This window comes from Hevea brasiliensis, chromosome 13 (assembly GCF_030052815.1).
Source record: "Hevea brasiliensis isolate MT/VB/25A 57/8 chromosome 13, ASM3005281v1, whole genome shotgun sequence".
Classification (NCBI taxonomy): domain Eukaryota; kingdom Viridiplantae; phylum Streptophyta; class Magnoliopsida; order Malpighiales; family Euphorbiaceae; genus Hevea; species Hevea brasiliensis.
The window spans coordinates 89007521-89024806 of NC_079505.1; positions in this window are offsets into that span (position 1 = coordinate 89007521).

The window sequence follows — 17286 nt, forward strand, 5'->3', positions numbered from 1 at the left end:
TGTATTGTCAGCAAACTCCATTTCATTATTCAATTCTATAGCAGCTCCTAATTATACAACAGCTTCTCAAATGAGATTTGACATTTTGAGCTTGAGCCTGATGACTTGGGGTATAATTGATGGAATGTTAAAAATAAAACCGCATAAAAAAAATATTGCAATTAGAATCTAAGGTGATAAATAGAGAAGTAATAATTTATGGATTCTTTGCGCACATTAGATTATAAATTGTAATATATATATATATATATATATATAATGAAAGATGATGAAAATACCTGTTGAGAGTATTTGGTAGAAAAAAAGAGGTGATAAATAGGTTTTGAGAGCAAAGTTTAGCAGAAAGAGATGACTATTAGGTATAGAATGGGATAAAAGTTATTATTGGACTGTGTTGTTTAAATTATAGATATAAATTTAATTTAAAAAATTATATATATATAAGCAGGTCATTCAATACAATATATATATTTTTTAGATAATTATATTAAATTATTATTAATTAATTAAAATAAATAAATAAATAAAATATTAAATTTCCACGAAGTACAAGTCATTGAACTAATTTACCATGATTATGAATATATGTATTGTCAGCAAACTCCATTCATTATTCAATTCTATAGCAGCTCCTAATTATACAACAGCTTCTCAAATGAGATTTGACATTTTGAGCTTGAGCCTGATGACTTGGGGTATAATTGATGGAATGTTAAAAATAAAACCGCATAAAAAAAATATTGCAATTAGAATCTAAGGTGATAAATAGAGAAGTAATAATTTATGGATTCTTTGCGCACATTAGATTATAAATTGTAATATATATATATATATATATATATATATATATATATATATATATATATATAATGAAAGATGATGAAAATACCTGTTGAGAGTATTTGGTAGAAAAAAAGAGGTGATAAACAGGTTTTGAGAGCAAAGTTTAGCAGAAAGAGATGACTATTAGGTATAGAATGGGATAAAAGTTATTATTGGACTGTGTTGTTTAAATTATAGATATAAATTTAATTTAAAAAATTATATATATATAAGCAGGTCATTCAATACAATATATATATTTTTTAGATAATTATATTAAATTATTATTAATTAATTAAAATAAATAAATAAATAAAATATTAAATTTCCACGAAGTACAAGTCATTGAACTAATTTACCATGATTATGAATATATGTATTGTCAGCAAACTCCATTTCATTATTCAATTCTATAGCAGCTCCTAATTATACAACAGCTTCTCAAATGAGATTTGACATTTTGAGCTTGAGCCTGATGACTTGGGGTATAATTGATGGAATGTTAAAAATAAAACCGCATAAAAAAAATATTGCAATTGGGAAATTCATGAGAGCAGTCAAACATGATATCATCTTTTTTTTCTTCTTCTTCTTTTGGAAAGTCTCACCAAAACTTCAATCTAAAATCTAAAACATAGACAGGTTGGGATTTGCATGATCTATACATTAAGCAGTAAGATTCAAATTCATAACATCCCTTGTTTTTTTCCAGCATAAGCATTACTGTTAGTGGAGCTTCCGCTTCTTTTCCAACTTTCTGATCTTCCTACGCCACTCCTCTTCCTGTATCAAGCGGAGTTGTTCTTTATCCTCCTCCCTTGCAAATATTTCACTTATTTTCTCTTTCTTAATGATTTCCTCAAAGTTTGTCTCCATGTCAATATTAGCATCATCGCGACCAACAAACCTTTTGGTATTGTGATGTGGCCCAACCGCAAGTGCACGGGTCGTTCAAGTAGTAAAGAAAAGATATCGTTCCCACGAGGAGTTATGTTAATGATTGAATTTTTGATATAAAAAGTTGACTAAATTGAACTATTTCTGAGATTAAAGCAAAGAATTGATGGGTATTGGAGTATAGAATATATATGTGCAAAATCAACTATCTATTTAACTATGTAATGATTTAACTAATTTGCTTCAAATTAAAATAAACAAATTCAAATATGGCAATATTCAAAATGGCAAGTAATTAAATTCGATTAAAAATTGACGATGATAAAAAGGCGATTCCGGAGTTCGGGATTTCATATTCGAGCTATTTTGGGATTTTAAATTGGTCATCCAATCTTGTGGAACTTACGGGTTTTAAGGAGATTAATTCTTAAATCATTTGAATACCCTTTCGAGTGAGACAAAGAGTGCCTTAATTAATCTAATCCTACTTTCGTGGAGTTAGAGTTAATTAAGACCCATTAGGTTCTTTAATTAATCTGTGAATCCTCTTAATCCTTAGCCTATTTCTAGGTCTAAGTTAATTAAGTTCAATTTCTTAATTATCTATCACAAGGCCTTCTCCTTTCGGTGCCTCAACCATGGATTAAGAACATCATTTAATGGGATCCTACACTAAGCATGTCATTAAGTACACAAGAAATGAATAAAACTCATTAAGACCACAAAATATGGATTACCCAATCAAAATCCACAAAATATCTCAAATATTACAACCCTTACTCCAGAATCTAAAGTAAACTACTCACTATCCATAATGCTTACAAGAAATTCTGAGTTTATATGAAAATCAAGCTTTAATCTAAGCTAAGAAACAAGAAATTAAACAATAGAAATGTAGGAAAAATGTAAGGAAGGAAAGAAATCTGCAAATCTTGGTTGAAAATGGTGTGGAAGGTGAAAGTGACTCTTCAAATTCTGCCTCTCTTCTCCTTTCCTTTTCTGCTCCTTGTCTCCTTTCTAAAATGGGAAAATGAGACTATTTATAGCATTTTTCTGACATGGAGCCCTAAAATGGTGTGTTCTAGGAGGAATTATCTGAGGGAATCTTCTGCCAGCTCATTAATGAACTCTTTATGGGACTGCATAAGTGGACTGCATAAGTTATGCAGTCCCTTATGCAGTTTTCAGCTGGTTCTGGTTCACTTATGCGAAACTGCATGACTTGGTGCATAGGTTATGCACAATTCCGTGAGAGTGCATAAGGAAGGTGTGAATGTGCATAAGCTATGCAGTCTCTTTATGCACATTTCGGTTGGTTCTGGAACAGTGATTTTTCTCCTTATGCAGATCTGCATAGCTTATGCGGCAAGTTATGCACAATTTGATCAATGCATATTTCAGCTTGAAAACTTGTTTTTGACATCTTTGGCTATAGAAGTCACTCCTCAATGGCAAAATTTCTCTTCAGTCCTTCAAAAACACCATTTTTCCTACAAAACAAAGTAAAAGATACAAATTAATCCAAAATCGACAATTATGGAAAACTAACTAATTAACTAATGAAATTAGCTAAAAATAACTAATAATAGAATAAAATAGCTATGAAATTAGACCTAAATGACTATGCAAAATGTATGCATCATATTGAACATTTCTCTGATTATCCTGAGAGCCCTTTCACCCTCGTGATAGTCATCCTCAGCATTGGATAAATGTTTGACAGGCCTTTTCTTGTTTGGGTGGCAGCATGCTTGCTTTGATGCTTGTGATGGATGTTGCTGCAGTACTGGCTTGTTCAGCTGAGGTTTTGAGGATGCCATAGGTTGTTTTCGCATGATTTTAGGCTCATTAGGTCCTCATAATGCCCTTTTCTGTTCCAAGTTTCTCTTTGCAGGTGCCTTATTTCTCCTTTTGGCAACAGGTGGTTTTAAAGGCAAAGCTTTTGTCCTGATCCGACTGTCGGCACTGATGGGTTTCCTTACAGTAGCCTTGTTGGAATCTGTTTTAGAATTCAACTAGCAAGTTAAAGAAACTGCTTTTCCTTATTCAAGGCCACCACTGCCACAAGGAGCAATCTCTTTCTTTGGAACTGGCACTGTTCTTTCTGTTGATGTAATGAGATTTTTCCTAGATACTTAGAAGCTATTTTGGTTTATGTTTATGTCCTCACAGCTGTGTATTTTGTACTGATGTAACAGCTCCTTTGGTCATGTATGGTTGGGATTAATTTGCTGCCTAATATTTTGAAGTATTATCTTCAAAAAACTAGTTCTTTGCAGTTTTTTAAATACTTACTCTACTCTGTTTTCACTTCCAGAATTGTAACAGTGGTATCAGAGCTCCTTATGATCTTTAAGGGCCTGAAACAAAGAGAGAAAACAGGTAAGAATTCCCTGCACTAAAAAACCTTAAACACTAGAGCTGAGAGTAATGGCTTCAAGTGGATACTCTGCTCCTACTCCACCAGTGTTTTCTGGAGAAGGCTATGCTATTTGGGCTGTCAAGATGAAGGCTTACCTTAAAGCCTTTGATTTGTGGGAAGTGACTGAAACAAGTAGGCAACCAGGACCTTTGAGGGAGGATCCTACTCTTGCACAAATAAAAGCTCATAGTGAGGAGTGTGCTAAGTGTTTTAAGACATTGTCATGCATTCATGCTTCTGTTTCTGAGGTGATTTTCACTATAATTATGGCATGTGAGACAGCAAAGCAAGCTTGGGATTTACTTAAATCTGAGTTTCAAGGAAGTGAGCAGACAAAGCAAATGTCAATACTCAACTTGAGAAGGGAATTTAAGGTACTTAAGATGAAAGAGTCTGAAAGTCTAAAATATTATATTGATAAACTGATGAATGTTGTTAACAAGATTAGGCTTCTTGGTGAAGAGTTAATTGACAGGAGAATTGTGGAGAAAGTCTTGGTTAGTTTACCTGAAAGGTTTGAACCAAAGATCTCTTCTTTGGAGGACTCTAAAGACTTAAGGAGGATTACATTGGCTGAGCTAGTAAATGCATTGCAAGCTATTAAGCAGAGAAGAGCTATAAGACAAGAAGATGCTTCTGAGGAGGCATTTGTTGCAAAGCAAAAGGGAAAGTCAATAAAAGAAGGAAATGGAAATGGCAAAGAAAAGGATAGCAAAGGGAAACAACCTGAAAGTGCAAAGGAGGGTGAAAAATAAGGGAAATACCCACCTTGTTCTACTTGCAACAAGACTAACCATCTTGAGAAAGACTGTTAGAAGAAGAAGGGAATCAAACCTGTCCAATGTCACTATTGTAAGAAGTATGGCCATATTGCTAAAGATTGCAGAATTAAGCAATATGAGGCTAAAAAACAACCAGCTCAACAAGCCAATTTCACTGCTGATCAGTCTAGACAGCAAGATAATCACTTATTCATGGCTTCACAATCACTCAAACAAGCAGACAAACTCACTTGGATTATTGACAGTGGGTGTACAAGTTACATGGCAAAAGATAAAAGCTTGTTCACTCATTTAGATAACTCTTTCAGAACTAAGGTGAAGCTTGGAAATGGTGAGTTGGTTCAAGCTGAGGGAAAAGGAACAGTTGCTGTGCAATCCAAGCAAGGTATTAAATGCATTCCTGATGTGCTTTACATCCCTTGCTTAGATCAAAACCTCTTAAGTGTTGCTCAAATGATTAAAAAGGGTTATTCCTTATATTTCAAAGATTTATGTTGTCATGTTTATGATGTTAATGGCTGTGAATTGGTCAAGGTGAACATGATTGATAATAGTTTTCCCTTGGTGTCCACTGGTGTATCTCAACATGTGAATAGTGCTAAAATTGATGAATCTTGGTTGTGGCGTAGAAGGTTTGGGCATTATAATTTGAATTCCTTAAGGTTTATGCAAAATCAAGACATGGTTAGGGATATGCCTGAAATCTCCATCTGTAATGAAGTATGTGATAGTTGTCAATTTGGAAAATTGCATAAAAAAATCCTTTCCAAGTAATCAGTCTAAAAGAGCTAAAAAGAAGTTGGAGTTAATCCATACTGATGTCTGTGGTCCCACGAGCATTCCTTCTTTGAGCCAAAACAAATATTTCATTTTGTTTATTGATGATTTGACAAGGATGACTTGGGTGTATTTTTTAAGCAAAAAGAGTCAAGTGTTCAATGTTTTTAAAAAATTCAAAGCTTTTGTTGAGAAGCAAAGTGGATGTGTCATTAAAGCTTTGAGGTCTGACAATGGAAAAGAGTACACTTCAAATGAATTTGATAAATTCTGTAAGGAAGCTGGAATTGAGCATCAACTTTCAGTGCCTTACTCACCACAACAGAATGGAGTTTCTGAGAGGAAGAACAGAACTATTGTTGAAATGGCTAGATGCATGTTGAAGGAGAAGGGACTTCCTAAAGAGTTTTGGGCATAAGCTGTGTATACAGCTGTGTATTTACTCAATAGGTTGCCCACTAGATCAGTTGAACGTAAGACACCCATAGAAGCTTGGCTTAAGACTAAATTTTTGCAAAACATTTGAGGGTTTTTGGTTCTATCTGTTACATGCATATTCCTAATGCCAAGAGAGTTAAATTGGATGATAAAGCAGAGTTGGGAATCTTCTTGGGTTATGCAGCAACATCCAAGGGATATAGAATTTATAATATAAAAACAAAGAAAGTTGTGATATGCAGAGATGTACAAATTGATGAAGAAGCTTCTTGGGATTGGGATAGATAAGAAGTTATATGGAGGCATCAAACTCACAACCAAAAGTCAAATTTAGATTCTAGTGATATTGAAGTTGATGATGATGAAGCTTCGAATGTTGCTTCTGATGAAGATGTTGATTCCAGCATTGATTCTCCTATGTTGAAGACTAAACCTCTCTCTAAAATTTATGAGAGATGCAATTTGGTAAAGGCTGAACCTGTGACCTTTCAAGAAGCAATTCAGTTGGAAGAATGGCAACAAGCCATGAAGGAGGAGATTGCTTCAATTGAAAAGAATGATACTTGGGAACTCACCACTAAGCCAAAAGGGAGAAATGCTATTGGAGTTAAATGGATTTATAGAACTAAAGTAAATCCAGATGGCTAGGTATACAAACACAAAGCAAGGCTTGTGGTAAAGGGATATGCTCAGTTACCTGATGTAGATTATGGAGACACTTTTGCACCTGTAGTTAGGCATGACACAATCAAATTGCTGCTGTCCCTTGCAGCTTAAAATGGGTGGTCAGTTTATCATCTAGATGTTAAATCTGCATTTTTGAATGGAGTTCTTACTGAGGAATTTATGTTCAGCAACTAGAGGGATTTGAAGCTATTGGGAAAGAAGACATGGTTTATAGGCTCAAGAAAGCACTTTATGGACTCAAGCAAGCTCCAAGAACCTGGTATGCTAGAATTGACTTACACTTGATTCATCATGGATTCAAGAGGAGTGACAATGAGCCAACTTTGTATATAAAATCTAACAAGAATGGAGTTTAGCTGGTGGTCTCACTGTATGTAAATGATATGCTTGTGATTGAAAGTGAAACACAGAATTCAAGAGGGATATGCAGCTGGATTTTGAGATGTCAGATTTGGGAATCATGAAGTATTTCTTGGGTATGGAAATCTATTAAGAGGATGCGGAAATTTTCATTACTCAAAAGAAATATGCTCTTGAAGTGCTAAGAAAATTCAACATGGAGCATTGCAAGTTTGTGCCAACTCCTCTCAATCAAAATGAGAAGTTAAGCAAGGATGATGGGGCAGAAAAGGCAGATTCTTCAGTGTATAGAAGTCTTATTGGAAGTTTGCTATATTTGACAGCTTCTAGACCAGATTTAATGTACCCTGCTAGTCTACTGTCTAGGTATATGCATTCACCAAGTCAAATTCACTTAGCTGCTGCTAAAAGAATATTGAGATACCTTAGAGGTTCTGCAGACTATGGTGTTTGGTATTTAAAGGGAAAGGAAGTTAAGCTTGAAGGTTTAGTGGAAAGCTTCAGGTCCTATATCATGAAATTCAAAGAAGCAAGATGTGGTGGTACACCCATCTGCTTGAATATATATCATTCTTTTCTTCGCAAATCAGTCCATTTGGTTTAGAAAATTGATGGTTGATTTGGGAGTTGAACAAGTTGATCCTACTATCATTTGGTGTGATAGCAAATCTGCAATTGCTATAGCTAATAATCCTATTCAGCATGGGAGGACTAAACGTATTAAAGTGAAGTATCACTTTCTGAGGGAAGCTGAGAAGAATGCTGAGATTAAGTTGCTTCATTGCAAGTCTGAAATGCAACTTGCTGATATTCTAACCAAAGCTCTTCCTAAAAGCAGATTTGAAGAGATAAGGAAGAAGCTTGGAGTATCTAGGAAAACTCTTAAGGAGTAGTGTTGATGTAATGAGATTTTTCCTAGATACTTAGAAGCTATTTTGGTTTAATTTTATGTCCTCACAGCTGTGTATTTTATACTGATGTAACAGCTCCTTTGGTCATGTATGGTTGGGCTTAATTTGCTACCTAATTTACTGAGAGTTGTTATTTAATTACTGCTGTAGTTGTTAGAGCAGTAGATAGTGTGTATTGACTGATGTAACTCTCTTTTTGTATATATATGACCTGTAAAATGAACTCTCCATATGAGAGAAGTATTATCTTCAAAAAATTGGTTCTTTGCAGTTTTTTATCTACTTACTCTGCTCTGTTTTCACTTCCAGAATTGTAACACTTTCATCAGTTAGCATTAGCAAGAAGGAGTAGTCTCTTGATTCCTTAAGTCTTTGGACTTTGGCTGTTTGATCAGTCATTACCTTCAACTTTTTCGATCTTTCAACAGAAGGAAAACGCTTGTCCTGGAAACTTAAACCCTTTGATTCCAAGTATAGTAACAAAGTTTTGCTTTGCTGAACTACTCTTTGAGCAATAGCTGGCTGAGAAGGGCCAAAAAAGGACCCATAATTCTTATCAAAAGGAAGCCTCGCACTTTTCTCTTCGGATTTGGATAGAACAGACCCACTATCCCCGTGCATCTTCTTTCAATAGATTTCTTTTAAGCCTCTGCCTTAATTTCAAATATTGAAGCTCATCAGTGTCGGTGACTGCCATGGATGTCTGCAAACTCGAGTGATGAAATTGAGAAATAAGTGGCAAAGAAGGCTTTTTATAGGGCCTTAATTACTTATCCTTATTTGATTTGGATTGCTAAACTTGTTTCCCAATCTAAACGATAACTGAAAGGCTCATGCACGAGTGAAAAAACGTTGTTTCCCTATGCGTTTTGGAACGAAAGCTTATTACCAAAGAAAGAGACGTTGATCCAAATCCAAATAGGAAACAGTAATCTATTCTATGCAAATTACAATACCAATCCTTAGCTTATAACTGAAGCCTCGTTGTCTCCCTCGTAAGCTTAGATGCAGCTCATTGGTAAATTCTTGTCTTTCTAGTTCTCTATGCTTGTGTGTTCTTCCTACGACTACTCGGCCTTCTACTGAGCATAAAAAGAAAATGTTATTTTCCTTTATAATCATTCTCTTCTTTCATTCTCCTCTCATTTAAGGGATAAATTTTATCGATTATCCCTTATTATAACAATATAACCCTTAAACTTTAATTTATAATATAAAACTCTTACAACATTAATTTAGTAAACATAATAGCCATTTTTACCTATAATCACTGATTTTCAGGTTAAAAATAAGTTTAACATATTTTAAATTAATAAAAAAATGAGAAAAGACCTAAATACCCTTATTGACCTTTTACGATCCTCCATGACTGTCTCTTTCTTATCCACCTAATTCGCCCCATCTCTCTCACCTCTCCCTTCTCCCATACCCTCATTGAAATCATGAGCAAGAGGCTGCTTCAAGGCTTCAAATGGCAATGATACTGCTAGGCTTTGAGTGCTATAATGGCGAGGCTAGGGTCCAAAGGAAAGGCAAAGCATTGAGAGAATCAAACACAAGGCGAGGTTTGTTTTTGTAGAATTGAGAAAAAATATGAAGAAAGTCAAAATTAGAAGGGAAGGAAAAGCTAGTAAGGGAAGAGCGAGCTGGGTTCTTCAATTATAGAGGCGAAGGGAAATGAGTCTAGTTAGTGAGGGAGTGTGGGACTGAGAGGAGTTGCGTGTTGATGAGGCACTATGAAGGAGGATATGTGCACATGGTTTGGAAATCCTGTGATTGTTGAGGGGTCAAGATGGAAGTGTGATGGGTTGGTTTTTTATTTATTTATTTTTTTCCCCAAAGGATAGGGCTGGGCTGGGTTTATTGCAGTCTAGTGTAGGCAGTGGGGTGATTTGGGTGCTGGTGTTGTGTCATGTAGAGAAGAGGCAATGTGGAAATGGAGATGGCAAAGCTGTGATGGAGAAGGGTGCTACGCGATGGTAGTGCATGATTGGATTTGGGTTAATGGTATGGGGATTTAGATTCTGTGGAGTTGGCCATGGGGTAAAGGGATGTGATTGAAGATGGTAATGAAAAATTTTAATCTTCATCATAATCTATCACAGTATTTTTGGATTATTTTGGGTTTAATTTGGAATTGATTTTATTGAATGATTTTGGATTTGGTTTGTTAATAGTTTATATTATTTTGGGTTGAATTTGGATTTTGAATTACATTCATTTATGATGTAATCTTGCTGGGATGATTAAATAAAGAAACAATAGAGAGGATGAGAGCGACGGAAAGAGAGTGTACGAGGGAGAGAGACAAAGAACAGAGAGAGAGAGAGAGAGAGAGAGAGAGAGAGAGAGAGAGAGCAGTTGGTAACTTGAAAACCCACATTCAAGAATTAAATGAATAATATTGAAAGCACCCAATCAAGATGTATGAATTTGATTCTTTGAACCAGCACAATGTGCAATTCAAAGAAAATATCAGAAATTGAATTCTTGACCTAATTCATATGGAGAATGAATAAACCAATAATATTATTCACATTAAACCTTGCAAGATAGAAATCTCAGCAAGTTAATGAGCTTCACAAGAACAAAGGCAACAGCCAATTTACTCACTAAAGGAGTAGAAACAATCTTTCATTAATACTCAAAGTGTGTCCTCCACTCTCTCATTACACTTGTATTTATAGCCTCTTGGCTTCAAAGCTAAAGACAAAAATATCCCTACTTTAGTAACAGCTGTAAGGAGCTTTAAGTCCAAACAAAAATTAATCTATCAAAAGACTAAAAACTCCTTACAAAAAGTAAATTTAATACAACAGCAAATAAGGGCATTCAAGTCCAAAAGAGAGGTGGTTATAACAGATGGAATATTACTTGAAAAAAAGGTGTCAGCAGATGCATGTACATGGGTTGGATCTGGTGCATGCATGTCCACAGGTTATTCCATGTAATCAATGCTTTACATGATACCTGGTCACTTCTAAGCTTAATTTTTACCAAATTTAATCCTTTATAATTTTCTTCATGCCATTCCAGCTTATAATCCTTGCTTCTTATGATTTCACAAATTAAATTCTGAAGTGATTTAGCTCTAGCTCTAGTAATTGGACCTTGGATGAAATCCTTTGGTGTGGATGTAGCTTGATTCTCATCATTCCCCTCCGCTTCAAAAGGATTCGTCCTCGAATCTATTCCTGCATCAACACAAGGAGATAAATCAGCAATATTGAAGGTGGCACTGACATTATACTCACCAGGCAGGTCTATTTTGTAGGCGTTATCATTAATTTTGGTCAGCACTTGGAAAGGTCCATCACATCTTAGTTGTAATTTTGATTTCCTTCAAGAGGGAAACCTTTCTTTGCACAAGTGAACCCATACCCAATCTCCAGGTTTAAATGTGACTTTCTTCCTTCCTTTGTTGGCTTGACTAGTATATTTTTCATTTTTCTTTTCAATTTGAAGCTTGGCTTGTTCATGGATTTTCTTCACCAATTCTGCTTTTCTTTTTCCATCTAAACTAGCAAGCTCGTTCACAGGCATAGGTAAAAGATCCAAAGGAGTTGAAGGATTAAAACCATACACAATTTCAAATGGAGAATAGCCAGTAGAAGAATGTACATTTCTATTGTATGCAAATTCAACAAGTGGAATGCAATCTTCCCATGACTTCAAATTTTGCTTAACCACAGCACGCAAAAGAGTAGTTAGTGTCCTATTTACTACTTCAGTTTGACCATCGGTTTGTGGGTGACAAGTGGTGGAAAATAACAACTTGGTGCCCAATTTTCCCCACAAAACCTTCCAAAAGTGACTAAGGAATTTAACATCCCTATCACTAACTAAACTCTTAGGTATGCCATGCAACCTAACAATATCTCTAAAGAATAAATTTGCAACATTTGTAGCATCATCAATTTTATGGCATGGAATAAAATGTGCCATTTTTGAAAACCTGTCAACAATAACAAAAATTGAATCATGGCCTTGTTTAGACCTAGGTAATCCCAACACAAAATCCATAGACAAATGAACCCAAGGATCACTAGGGGTAGGTAAAGGTGTATACAAACCTTGTGGCAAAACTCTAGATTTAGCCTTAGTACACATAATGCACCTAACACATACTCTTTCAACATCTCTTTTCATATTTGGCCAATAAAAATGTTCCTTTAACACATCTAAAGTTTTGGCAACACCAAAATGACCCATTAATCCACCAGCATGAGACTCATTCACAAGTAATTCACGCATGGAACTCTTAGGCACACACAATCTATTTTCTCTAAACAAATATCCATCATGCCTATAAAACTTCTCAAAAGCATTCTTTTCACAAGCTGCATACACTCTAGCAAAGTCATCATCTTCAGCATATAATTCTTTCACATATTCGAATCCTAATAACTTTGCATCAAGAAGGGCAAGCAGGTTATACCTTCGAGATAAGGCATCAGCCACCACATTTTCTTTCCCATGTTTTTATTGAATCACATATGGGAAGGTCTCAAGGAACTCAACCCATTTTGCATGACGCCTACTCAACTAATTTTGCCCCTTGATATGCTTCAATGACTCATGATCTGTGTGGATGACAAATTGCTTTGGCCAAAGGTAATGTTGCCATGTTTCCAAGGCACGTACCAATGCATACAACTCCTTGTCATATGTAGAATAGTTTAAAGCTGCTCCATTAAGCTTCTTACTAAAGTATGTTATTGGTCTCTTATCCTGCATTAAAACGGCTCCAATACCTATACCTGATGCGTCACACTCAATCTCAAAAGTCTTAGAAAAATCAGGTAAAGCCAACACAGGAGCGGAACATAACATGTCTTTAATTTTATGAAAAGCATCATCTTGTTTCTGTTCCCAAACAAAATTAACATTCTTTTTGACAAGATCATTCAATGGTGCTGCAATGGTACTGAAATTCTTAATAAATCTTCTATAGAAACTAGCTAGTCCATGGAAACTACGCACTTCAGATGCAGACTTTGGAGTGGGCTAGTCTCTAATAGCTCTAATTTTTTCATCATCGACTTCAACACCATTAGCACTAATGACAAATCCTAAAAAGACAACCTTTTCCATGCAAAATGAACATTTCTTCAAGTTAGCATATAATTTTTCCTTTCTCAACACATCGAATCTGACTCTTAAATGATGCATATGTTCATTCATGCCTCTCAGAAACTAATATATCATCAAAATAAACAACAACAAATTTTCCAATAAAAGCACGCAACACATGATTCATCAATCTCATAAAAGTGCTAGGAGCATTAGTTAGCCCAAAAGGCATCACTAACCACTCATATAGTCCATGCTTTGTTTTAAATGCGCTTCCATTCATCACCTACTTTCATGCGAATTTGATGATATCCGCTTTTCAAGTCAATTTTGGTAAACACACAAGCACCACAAAGTTCATCCAACATATCATCCAATCTAGGTATAGGGTGGCGATACTTTACAGTGATTTTGTTGACCGCCCTACAATCCACACACATGCGCCATGTGCCATCTTTCTTTGGTACCAAAAGGACTGCACAAAGACAAGGGGTCATACTTTCTCTCACATAACCCTTAGCTAGTAATTCCTCAACTTGCCTTTGTAATTCTTTGGTTTCTTCAGGTTAGTTCTATAGGTTGGACGGTTGGGAATAATCGCCTGTGTACAAAATCAATCTGGTGCTCAATCCCTCGAATAGGTGGTAGTCCAGCTGGCATCTCCTCAGGCAGCACATCCTCATATTCCTGCAAAAGGGAGACAACAACACTAGGCAAATCGGGGTCAAGGTCAGATGTGGATAAACAAGAGTCCTTAAACACAATTAATAACATTTGCTTGTTGGAAAACATGGCATTCCTCACATCTCTTCCTTTAGCATACAAGCTTAATTTTCTCTCCCCTCTTTCTGCACAGCTCTCCTTTTGAGCCGAAGATTCACCTTTTTCAAGCACTCTTGGAATATTTTCTTTACTATCTTTTCTTTCCTCACAACCACCCTTGTCTTGCTCACTCACAACATTTTCAATCAATTTCTTTTCACTCCTTCTTTTCTTCTCTGCTCTCTTTTCGGCCACTCTTGATTTTACCTCACCCATTGCTTGCTTAAGCCTTGTTTAGTCTTCATAAATCTGTTTTGGTGTCATAGGTGCCAAAATGATTTTCCTTCCATTCATTTCAAAAGAATACATATTTTTATACCCATCGTTGATCACCTTTCTATCAAATTGCCATGGTTGGCCAAGTAATAAATGGCCAGCTTGCATTGGAACCACATCACACGTAACCTCATCTTGATACTTTCCTATTGCAAAGGAAATCAGCACTCGTTTTGTTACTTTCACCTCACCGCATTCATTCAACCACTGCAATTTATAGGGTCTAGGGTGTTTCAAAGTCCTCAACCCTAATCTCTGCACCAAAATAGTACTAGCAACATTGGCACAACTTCCCCCATCAATGATGACACTATAAGCTTTGTCTTGGATAAGACACCTTGTATGAAAAATTGTTTCTCTTTGCAATTCATCACCAACATCCTCCTTTACTTGAGTATTTAATGCACTCATAATCACTAGAGCACTTCCTTCAGCAGCATATTCTACCTCTGCATCCTCCTCCCCTGAAGATGTGGAATCACTCACAATTTCCTCCTCCGTTTCTATCTCACCATTTTCTCTTATGACCATGACTCTCTTGTTAGGGCATTGAGAAGCTATGTGTCCACTGCCCAAACACCTAAAACACTTCACATCTCTATTTCGGGTAGTAGTTGCAACCTCCTTTCCTTTACTTTCTGCAAATTTCTTCTCCACCTTCTTTTCCTTTTCCTCATTTTTCTTATAGTTGCTAACAGCCTTTTCCCTATCATCCTTCTTCCAGTTAGACTTCCAGGATGAAGAAGTAACTGCATTTCCTCTAAATTTTGACTTGCTTTTAAGTTGCCTTTCTACCTTCATAGCCATGTGGACCATATCCTCCAACTCAACATAGTGATGTAACTCAACAATATGAGCAATCTCCTTGTTTAGCCCATTCAAGAATCTAGCCATGGTGGCTTCTCTATCCTCCTCTACATTGGCTCTAATCATAGCAATTTCCATTTCTTTATGATAATCTTCAACACTTTTAGAACCTTGAGTCAATCTTTGTAACCTCTGATGTAGCTCTCTATAGTAATGACTAGGAACAAATCTCCTTCTCATTATAGATTTCATCTCACCCCAGGTTGCAATTGATTGCTCATAATTTCTCCTTCTACTAATCAACACTTGATCCCACCATACCAAAGCATAATCAGTAAATTCTACTACTGCTAACTTTACTTTCTTTTCCTCTGAATAGTGATGACAATCAAACACAGCTTCTACCTTCCTTTCCCATTCAAGATACACATCCGGATCATTTTTCCCTTGGAAAGAAGGGATGCTCATTTTAATACTTTTGATATTGTCATCTACCCTCTTCCTCTCTCTTTCCTCTCTTCTTATCCTCCTATCCCCATTCCTCCTATCTTCAGCTCTTCTCTCATATCTACCCCTCCTAGGTCTTTCAACCTCAAAATCGTAGTTATCAACCTCATCTTCATCAGATTCAACTAATGGAGGTACAAGATCCCTCCTATTTGGCCTTCTCTCACTTTGCCTATCTCTTTGCTCCAATCTTTCCAACCTATCTATGATTCCATTGCACACAACATTCATTCTTTCAAATTATTGTCTGACAGCCTGCATGTAGAAAGGATTTTCACCTTCCCCCTCACTACCATCACCCCTTCTAGACATGTTTTCAGACCTATAAGAAAATGGTTAGTGTAAAGAAAACACCTCACTCACTCCCTTACGTGTTTACACTCAACAGGGGACACTCCACTCGTGTTTAACTCAACAAGGCTTTTCCCCTCTCATGAACTCACCACTCTGTGCCTTTTACCTCTCTTGGCTATGTCCACAAGTTCTTGTCAAACTCAAGTAACTCAAACCAAGACTGTACTCACAAAAATTTAACACACAATAAAATTCTTGAACGTGATGGATCAAAACGAGTGATAAAAAAAAAAAACAATAATGTGACTCAAGAAGTCAAGAAAAGAAAAGAAAAGCTCAAGTATGGAAATGTAATGCAATAAGGAATTAAGAAAGAAGACACCAAAATAAAAGAGTAATAAGCTGGAAAAGTGACAACCTAAAGAAGTGATATCAAGCTTAAATATCCAAGTTTGCCACCAACTTATCACAATTACCAGCAGTTCACACAATACACTAAGAATTGCATAAATTTAGGATCACCAAGCAAACGAGTGTATTTTGATCTGAAATTGAGTAGGCAAATGCAACCCAATACTGACTAATTGCTGCTAGAATTTCAGGCTTTTCTTGACAGGTTTACTATGTAAACCAAATTTAATCGTGTCTGCCGCAAAATTTTGATCCCCACACAAATAGTTAAATTTTGAGCTGAGATTTAATTTGAGAATATGTCAAATGAGGAAAAAACAACCTGCAAATTTTCAGGAATTTTCGGGCTGATTTGCTATGTGAACTTAATTTGATCGGGTCTGCCGCAAAATTTTGGTTCCCCACACAAACGGATGAATTTTAAGCTAAAATTTAATTTGGGAACTACTGACATGGGGTATAAACACCCGGTAAATTTTCAGAAATTTCTGGGTATATTTGCTATGTGAACTTATTTTGATCGATTCTGCCGCAAAATTTTGGTTCCCTATACAAATGGTTGAATTTTAAGCTGAAATTTAATTTGGGAACTACTGATATGGGGTATAAATACCCTGTAAATTTTCAGGAATTTCTGGGTCTATTTGCTATGTGAACATAATTTGATCTGGTTCATTAAAAATTTTGGTTCAAGAGTAAACGATATCAAACAACCCCCAAAATTTACACCCAACGTCTTAAACACACCCAAATAATGCTGGTACAGTTTCAGGCCAAATTGGTAAGTCGAACTCAATGACCCAAATAATCTCTCATGCTTGATATCAAAATGAAGGAAGCAAAATGGATAGCTAGAATAATGTCTTTGGCTTGATTAACCAAAAACCCTAAGACAAACCCAACAAAACAAATTTTTAAACAAACAGGTCCAACTAAACCCAAGAGCCAAACAGCAAATATGAAGAAGGTAAGAAACACAAAGAATAAGAAGCAAATAGAG